Source organism: Lithobates pipiens, unplaced genomic scaffold (assembly GCF_037356315.1).
Source record: "Lithobates pipiens isolate NorthernLeopardFrog02 unplaced genomic scaffold, aLitPip1_a1.2 Scaffold_13, whole genome shotgun sequence".
Classification (NCBI taxonomy): domain Eukaryota; kingdom Metazoa; phylum Chordata; class Amphibia; order Anura; family Ranidae; genus Lithobates; species Lithobates pipiens.
Window position 1 is genome coordinate 74,582,406 of NW_027507718.1, and position 9,810 is coordinate 74,592,215.

Genomic DNA, 9,810 nt, shown 5'->3' on the forward strand with positions numbered 1-9,810 from the left:
TAGGTTTTTCCTCCGTCACACTTTTTCAGATCGGAGTGGGTCAGATGTCAGCGTACATGTCACCGCTTACATCCGTCCCTCCATAGACCTCTATGGAGTGTCCATTCAGGTCCGCCTAAAAAACTGACAGGTGGACCTGAACAGATCATCCGTGTGAAAGGGGCCATAGTCTATAGTGTGAACCTAGGTTGAAGTGGTTGTATACCCGTTTTGATATTTTTACCTACAGGTAAGGCTTAACTGTATGTAAAATTAATATCTCCTAAATGTGAACTGCGGCTACAGCCACTCACAGCCCCTGTGGTGACAGCGTGAAGAAAAGAATAAAGCCGGTAACTGGCTTCTGTTAGAGGGACATCAGTCCTCTAAGTGCCCACCAGTGCTGCTTATCAGTGCCTTCCAGTGCTGCAAATCCATGCCCACTAGTGCCAACTATCAGTGGCCATCAGTACTGCTAATCTGTGCCCACTAGTGCCACCTGTCAGTTCCCAACAGTGCTGCCTATCAGTGCCTCATCATCAGTGCCTCCTGATCAGTGCGCACCAGTGCCGCCTATCAGTGCCCATCAGTACCACCTCTCTGTGCCACCTATCAGTACCCATCAGTACCACCCATCATTGCAGTCTCACCAGTGCCTCCTGATCAGTGCCACCAGTGCCACCTATCAGTGCCCATCAGTACCACCTCTCTGTGCCAACTATCAGTGCCACCCATCATTGCAGCCTCATCAGTGCCTCCTGATCAGTACCCACCAGTGCCGCCTCATCAGTGACAAAGGTTTCAGTCATGTGTGAACAACAAATGGAATATAACAGTTTAAAGCATATCTATGGTCAAAATGTAAATCATATCCAGCATTTATATCCACATTGTATTTCAACTATTTCAGCCATAAATGTGGTTTGCTAGGTAAGTGTATTGCCATCTATAGCATTAAATTAACTGTTTATTTATTCATTTTTAGCTATAAACCAACCTTTTTTGGATATAAGAATCATGTCAAGACTATCAATACCATCTATGTGTGTGAGCCAGAATGTTATTATCACAAAGCAGCAATGCACCATTTATAATTTTCCTAATAGAATGTGAATCATTGCCATTAGGCAGTAAGCACCGAAACTGTACATTCTGTTTCATTAAAGTGTCTATTTTCAGAAAGATTTTCATGCTTCTCAGAAATCACCAGGTCTCTTTGTGACTTTGTTGCTGGCAAAAGCAATTATTTCAACACAGAGAGACAGCTGCGGAGTCAACATTTTGTTTTGTAGTTCACTTGCTACAGAACATGACATGCCAAAGATAAAGCACAAACTGCAACCAGTAAGAATAATCATTTTTCTAGAACATAGCTTGCATAAAAAATTTAATGAATGTCTGTACTAGGAGAATTTCAGAGGCTGGCTTTCTAAAAAAGTTGCCTGACTATTTGGCTCAACATTTTCACCAACCTTAAAAAAGAATGCAAAACCAGGGGAAGTCAGAATTCGGAACTTCTAATCTGCATATTCGTTTGAGAAATTTAAAGTTATTTGAAAATTGTTACATGTGTGTGTTAAACATGTTAGTCTCACTTTACAAGGCTTACACACCATGATAAGGACTCTTACTTTCCCTGACTTCAATAAGATCACATGACTAAATCAAATACCCTTATCCTTTTGTTAAAGTGCTCCTTAAAGCGGAACTAAACCTATCCTTTTCAGCCAAGGAAGCTGCCATCTTAGCCTCTGTACGATCTGCAGTTATCATGGTGGTACATGTGTGATCAGCTATGACACCAGCCATTTGATGACTTGACAGTTTGGTTGAGAGCTAACATAAGTACACTAGTAATGGTAAGGCTTCACAACAGAAGTGAGCTCTCAAACCCTGAGCTCAGAGCTACTGCATCAGGGGAAAGAAAGAGCAATGACAGGGGTTTAAATGCGTGAAAGAGCTCACGGTTATGATGGTGGAGGTAAGCAGTAATGCCTAGTCCTCACTTAGCAATGTCCTAGCATTGTCCTGGGAGTTTTCAGGTTAGGCTTCTTGAAAACATAAATGGTCTACAGTTATCGCAAGGGCATTAGTCAACTTTAGTAAGCGCTAGACAGTTTGTTTTTATCTACAAACACCCCTTACCTGAATAGGCCTTTATTTTTTGGAAAAGTGAGCTAACCCTTTAAGCTTTGTGAATTATTCCTTTTATCCAGTTCTTTACCTAGTGGACATCTGTTTAAGTAATGGTGACATTTATATATTATTTAAAATCCATTATAGATTCTGCATATTAATATTAATTATAGATTCTGCATATTAATATTGTGGCAAACAAACAGCAAATTGAATCCCCCTCTCTTGTGATAAATACGGAAAAACTGGTGAAATAAAAAAAATCTACATTTGGGATATATACTCTTCAGACAATATGACAGGACCAGTTATAGCATAAATGAAACATCCAAGATAAGGGAGTGTTCTCCTTTTTTTAATCAATGAAAAAAAAGTCTCCACTTGAGGATTCTTGGAGGTTGGCCTTAATTTAGTTCCCGTCCAGCCTCTAGTCAAGCCCATCGAGGAGGCAGTGAGTGGAGCCAGTAGAACAGCCTTGAAAATCTAGGAGGTATTTATTATTGACAATTCAAAAAATCAGAGTCTAATAAAGTGATGTCCATTTTTTATGAATGGAAAAAAGTGGAGAGAAAATCTTCTCTGCCAGGCAGGTTGTCAGGATGTATCCATCAAAGGGGGATGGGGTCTGTTTCTTTGATCCAGCACCCATTATCTATGCAACACTCATCATGCTGGCTAGACATAACATTTTGTCTATGGATTACGCTGTTTCTTTTAGGTATCCCCTTGACAGGAAAATAGAGTTAAGGTGAAAAAGCAATTTTCCCTCAGATAGTGTCTGTAGGCCAACTTGGGCACTCAAATCTATTGAAAAGGCAATGCGTGTCTGGTTATAGAGGATGAAAGTGGGCCTGCTGGCAGATCATGAGATTTCTTGCTTAATGAAGATGGCAAGTGAAGTCACTATAGACTCTCTCACTGTTTACCTAGAGTCATGTTGTACTCTGTCATGGACAGAAGAGTCTTGTGATTTAAGCCATGTGCTGTGTGTGCCTCTTCCAGATCAAACTGGTGAAAAGCTCCATTTAATGGGTCCTCCTAGTTTGGCAACAGGCTTGAAAAGCTAAAGTCAGAGGAGGCAAGTCCAAATTTATTCTGCATAATATAAGACCCTGGCTGCAAATGCCAGAAAGTAGACAGGAGGCAAGCAAGCAATAGATGTAGGGATGCTAAATATTATAAGCTGTTGAAAGAGTACATAAGGGGGAAAAATAGCTTGTAGTCATACTTTCTTCCTTTGACCAAAATAACCTTTATTCTCTCTCAAGAGTAGTAGAAATCTTTTTGAGGGTTCCCACCAGAGTTACTCTGTGCCAATAAAAACTTCAGGCTCTTTGCACATATATCCAAACATTGTTGCAAAAAAAAAAGCCATTCAATTAGTACCTGTCCAGGAAAGGTTTCAAGGTTTCTATTCTCAAATATTCTTGGTCAAGAAGAAGACAGGAGACTTACGGCCGGTCTTGGACCCAAAGGCATTGAACAGGGAAATCAAAGTCCAGTTTTGTATGGAGTCTGTGCAGTGAAATATGTAAGTAATCAAGCCAGGTGACTGGATTTTATCTCTATATCTAGTATATATGTATTTACACGTTCCCATATATCAATGCTTTCACAATTATCATCATTTGCCAGTCTACAATTCTACATCCAGTTCATTTGGCTGCCTTCTGGCTAGTCCACACCCACCCAGGAGGTTTTCCCCAAAAAAGTAAAGGTTACAAGTGTTCCATTACTTGGACGACATACTGATAGCTCATCATTCTCATACTTTAACTGATCATCGAGATATCCTAGTTCAAACCCCGATTCGGATGGGTTAAGATTTGGGAAAAAAGCCAGCTCATCCCCACACAAATGAGGATGTTCCTGGAGGAAGTCCTGGACACTCAGAGAAACATGGTGGAGCTTCCATCAGAGAGGGCAACAGTCCTAGTGTCATTTGAAACAAGTCATGACACTTTTCCTTCTGTCTGCTTCCCAGTATCTCAAGTCGATAGGGATGTTATCAGTGACAAATCACAATGGTAACATGCATGCACTGGAGACTAAACCTTCCAAGTAGGATTTTTGGAGACAATGTAGGAAGCACTTCCTCTACAAATGAGACAATCTCCATGGTGGTGGCTAAAGTCGACAGACCTTTTCAACTGTCATCATCAGAATCCCGACACACTGTTTGTGATCAGGTTGTATGTTTCTGTACTGTTTAGGGTGCTCATCTTAGCAACTTCTTAATCCAAGGCCAGTAGCGGAGTCTGTTTAGAATGAAGTGTTTAACTTCTTGAAGAAAAGAACGGCCTTTCAGGACCCTGATGGCATTTTGGCAAGAGATCCAGGGGACTTCGGTCATGCTTCAAATAGACAACAAGATGACTGTGTGCTTTGTTTACTAAGAAAGGTATCTCTCATTATGGTTTGGTATGGTATGGTATCCAGGTGGATCCTTTGAGCTGCAAAATCCTGGTCAACAATTAATCGCCTTTGGACCAGTAAGTCTTTCTGTGGATATTCAGCCAGTGGAGTAATCCAGATTTAAACCTGAATGCAAAACCTATGAACACCAATAAAGTATAATTGCGTTCTATGGCGTGTTAATTTTCTAGCAGCAGAATGTGCTAAAACTCAACTGGAGTTTCATACTAACTAGAGTATATATTTACACCAGCTCCAATGGTCTTCAGATGTCTCAGCGGGATCTGCAGTCATTTAGGTGTCACAATAGCAATTATTCCCCTGTTACTTTGCAGGCCATGGTATCCTCTCTTGCTGTCTCTGGCTCCTAAAACTCATATTCTCCTTCCTGAGATTCCAGGTCTTTTACAGCAGGTACAAGTGTTACAGTCAAACCCAGCCAGCACAGCTAGTGGCCTGCAGGCTAAATGGAGAAAATACATTTTCTTAGTTTATTCATTCTCAGTCATTAAAACCCTGCTGAAAGCAGGGCTCCTGCAACAAACCCCATGTACAATAGGGTCTGGAATAGTTATCATCTTTGCAGAATCTGACATTTTTGACTTGCTGGCCCCTGTTATAACAGATATATTGAACTTTCTAAAGGCAGATTTGAAAATGCATTTGCAAGTTAGCACTCTAAAGGCCCGTACACACGGTCGGACTTTTTGACAACAAACATGCAAATTAGCTGTTTTGGAGCAACATCCGACTGTGTGTACGCTCCATCGGACAAACTTTTTCTGTTTTCATCGGACTTTTGTTGGCTCTGCGAACGGACAAACTTTTTGACAACAGAAGTCCGATGGAGCAAAGTCCGACCGTGTGTATGCAAAAGCATCGGACTTTTGTACAAGGTACAAACACGCAAGCTCAGAACCATTGCAAACGATCAGACTACAATACAGAAGTTGACCAAAGGTGGCGCTGGAGTCATTGAACGTCCTCTTTTGAAGCGGCGTCAGTACGTTGTGACGTCATTACGTTCGTGTTTGTTGTCAAAAAGTCCGACCGTGTGTATGCAATACAAACTTGTGGACAACACACTTTGTACAAAAGTCCACGGAAAAGTTTGTACAAGTCCGACCGTGTGTATGGGGCTTTAGGCTGGCCATAGATGGATTGTTTATTTTTATTAGCCAGCTGACTGATAACAAAAAAAAGAACTGATTCCCCCATCCACACATTCCAGGTGGAGGAGGGAATCCCCCTGCTGCCCTACTCTAGACCACTAGACCAACTCCTCTAGAACAGGAACAGGCCATATATGGATCGAATTTTGATCCATGTGTGGCCAGCTTTAGTGTACAAGTCTCAAACCTGTCCGCACACACTTGGACAAGGTGTGCATCTTATCAGTTGGTGAAAGCCTGTGCAAGAATTCATTCTCCAGAAAGGTTGTTTATCCCTCCTTAGAACTTACAGGTAGTGTTGTTCATGCTGTCTTGCCCCCACCTTTTCTTCTGGATGAAGCGTCCTCAATATGGACCATAACCCTAAATCAGTTTTTCTTACAGCTGTTGTTTCATGAAGAGGGTATTGGATATCCAAACCTTAGGCTGTAATCCATAATATTGCTGCCGTTTTCCAGATAGGGTAGTCCCAAGGACCATTCTTCAGCATAGTGAAAAGACGTGCAAACCTTTCCATCTACATCAGGACATTCTTTTGCCAACATTCCAAAATGAGGTAACTGATTTACCTCATGCTTTGGACGTTGATGAGTATATCGAGCTAATTACTTCCTAAAATCAGACAGCTTGTTCATCATTCCTGCCTGTGTCTAGAAAAAGCTTTCTGAGACCTCTAGCATGATTTAATTATGATCAATTTGGATGGCTTATCTGGCAAACAAAATGGATCAGCATAATAATCTTAGGGCTCACACCACCAGAGAAATATATTTTTCATGAGCAGAATTCAGAGATGCATCTCCAGAAGTAATGTGCATGGCAGCAACCTGGTCCACACATGGCATGTTCTGGCCCACTACAAAGCCAATCCTCCAATCCTGCAGGACTGACCACAGTAAAGCTTGGTTGTTTATTTCTAATGCTGCGTACACACGATCAAACAATTGGGTGGAAAAGTCCGGCAAACTCAAGTCCGGCGGACAATCCCCCCGTGTGTAGCCTCCGGCATACTTTTTTGACTCGAAAGTACGGCGGATTTAGAAAGTAGTTTTGTACTCCAATCTTCCCGCCGGACTCGCATTTCGGCAGACAATACGGTCGTGCGTATGCCAGTCCGCCGTACTTTTGAAATGAACAGACTTTTCCCGCCAGGAGAAAAGTCCGCTCATTTCGAGTGGGTCTCCAGGTAGGCGGGCCCGCAAAGGAGACGTCGCTGGCCCCGCCACCTGGTATGGACTTAAAGGGGAACCCCAACGCCGAAAAAAATCGGCGTGGGGTCCCCCCAGGTCCACATCAGACTCTTGTCCGAGCATGCTATCCGGCCAGCCAGGAAAGGGGGGGACGAGCGAGCGCCCCCCCTCCTGAGCCGTACCAGGCCGCGTGCCCTTAACATGGGGGGTGCCTTGGGGAAGGGGGGGCCGCGCGCCCCCCCCCCACCCCAAAGCACCTTGTCCCCATGTTGATGAGGACAAGGGCCTCTTCCCGACAACCCTGGCCGTTGGTTGTCGGGGTCTGCGGGCGGGGGGCTTATCGGAATCCGGGAGCTCCCTTTAATAAGGGGGCCCCCGGATAACGGCCCCCCACCCTATGTGAATGAGTATGGGGTACAATGTACCCCTACCCATTCACCTGTGAAAAAAAGTACAAAAAAACACAACACAGGGTAAAAATAGTTTATTGCACAGCTCCGGGGGTCTTCCGTCTTTGGGGGTCTTCTCGCCGGACTCCTCCGCTATCTTCTTCTAGTTCTTCCTCGCCACCTCACTTCTTCTGACTTCGGGGGTCTTGTCCCCCTCTTCGGTTCTTCTGCCGGGCAAGACCCCCGAAGTCAGAAGAAGTGAGGTGGCGAGGAAGAGCTAGAAGAAGATAGCGGAGGATTCCGGCGAGAAGACCCCCCGAAGACGGAAGACCCCCGGAGCTGTGCAATAAACTTATTTTTACCCTGTGTTGTGTTTTTTTGCAGTGCGGGTCCCCCCCCCCCCCGCTAGAGAAATCATGACAACATACAAAACCTTCCCAGCACTTTGCATTAAATATTGCATCGAGAATACTGCATTGTGGTTGGTATTTCATTTATTGTATAACTAGTCCTGTAATTGATTGGGGGGCAGAGCTATACATCAAGCTTAGGCATCAGAAAAGGAAAAATTACCAATAGGTAAGTGTACACTTTTTTGTTTTATATTCAGTCCTCTGGAGGTTCCTGCTCTAATCAATAGTGGTTTGTTGGTTTTACCACATGTTAACTTTAAGTCAACAACACACAATAGTTTTTTAGTCCAGCTCAGGACATATGCAAGAACAAGTTCTGCTTTTAAATAGATGCAGAAATGAAATGAATCAAGTAAGCAGAAGTATCTGATTTAAAGTATTACTAAACCCAACATTATGAAAATAGTTCATCTGCCACCCCCCCCCCCCCCCAGTGCCCACAGCTTATAAATCTTCTTTTTACATTAAAATCTAAAAATATTGCCACTATATACCTTTTTTGCTGATCTGTATGCCACTGTTACATGATAAACTGCAGAGTTTCTCCAGTGCTGAGAGTTCAGGTGGGTGGAGATTTCCCCTGCAGACTGTATACACGCCCACATGTGTGATGCCAATATCATGTGACCTGGCTAGCTCTGAGAAAAAGCAACTATTCTCGCCAGCATAAAAGACACAACTGAGCATGTACAGGTTGGCTATTGCCTGTGTGTTAGCTGGCCTTCCCAAGCTAGACATTGCAGGATGGTGAGGATTTGTGCATACAGGATAAAACAGCCTTTTAACCCAATGCAGAGGATTAACCCCTTAAGTTTCACAGTGAGCATAACAAGCATACTATGCAGCATATACAGAGATTTTCCTGTTGTGGGTTTAGTAAGACTTTAATGCTTCTGCTGACATTTGCTTACCAGATTAATTTCTGAAGCTTTGTGAAACTTCTTGGTTGTTTTTAAGGATATAATGTGCTAAAGTTGGTCCGTTTTTCAATAACATTTTTTTTTGGCTTAAACCGGAACTGAAGTTAAAAATGCTTACCTTAGTTCCAACAATCCAATGCCCTCAAAATTCCTCTGGATTGGCTGGCATTGGATAACCTCACTCCTGCACATGCAGTCATCCCGAAACACAAGCAATGTCGAAATGTAAGCGGAGATCCATATCCACAGCTATGTGTATATTCTGAAGGAGATTGGGAACAGGCTGTTAAATGCATTTTATTGCAAAAGAAACATTGCATGTCTCTTCTGCACTAAAAACCCTGCTTGTTTGCAGTCTTTTATTTTTTTTAACTTTAGTTCCACTTTAAGAATCATCCACAGTAAACTTCCATAATTGTGGATAAAAGCCTATCTATAAGCTGCAGGCATTTTTCTTGGCGCAGAATAAATAACTTCTAAAGAAAGCATTGCCCTCTTGTGGACAATAAATATATTTACAATACAAAAAAAAGATATGATTTAATGTTTTACACATTTTTGATGCATTCCAGTGCGTCTTTAAGCCTTGTATATACTGTACAATTGTTGGCCAAACGAGCATCAGATTTTTGTTAAAATTGCATTTGCCAGGATCTTGTCTTGCATACCAATGGTACACAATTGTTGTGCCACAAACACTAACGCAGTGACGTACTATGAGGAATTTCAGTTCTTGAGCGCCACCCTTTGCCATTAATCTAATGTCAAACCGTTGTTCGCCGAAAGCATACTAGCCTGTCATCCAACATTTGTTGGCCGAAAGTTGGACAACAATTGTCAAAAGGAGCACACTAACGATAAGATTTTAGGATGATAGTCTGTCAACAGACAATCCCCTGCCAACAATCATACCGTGCGTATGAGGCTTAGGTCTCTACTTATCACTAAACTTTTGTTATTTAATAGATAAATGATAGAATTGGAAATTATGGAATAGGGCTCAGGGCTGAGGGGGGGGGGGGGTTGTGGCCTAATCTTATGATGGAGACATTAGGGTCAATTTACTAAAACTGGCGAGTGCAAAATTTAGTGCAGCTCTGCATAAAAACCAATCAGCTTCCAGTTTTCTTTTGCCAAAGCTTAATTGAACAAGCTGAAGTTAGAAGCCGATTGGCTACCATGCACAGCTGCACCAG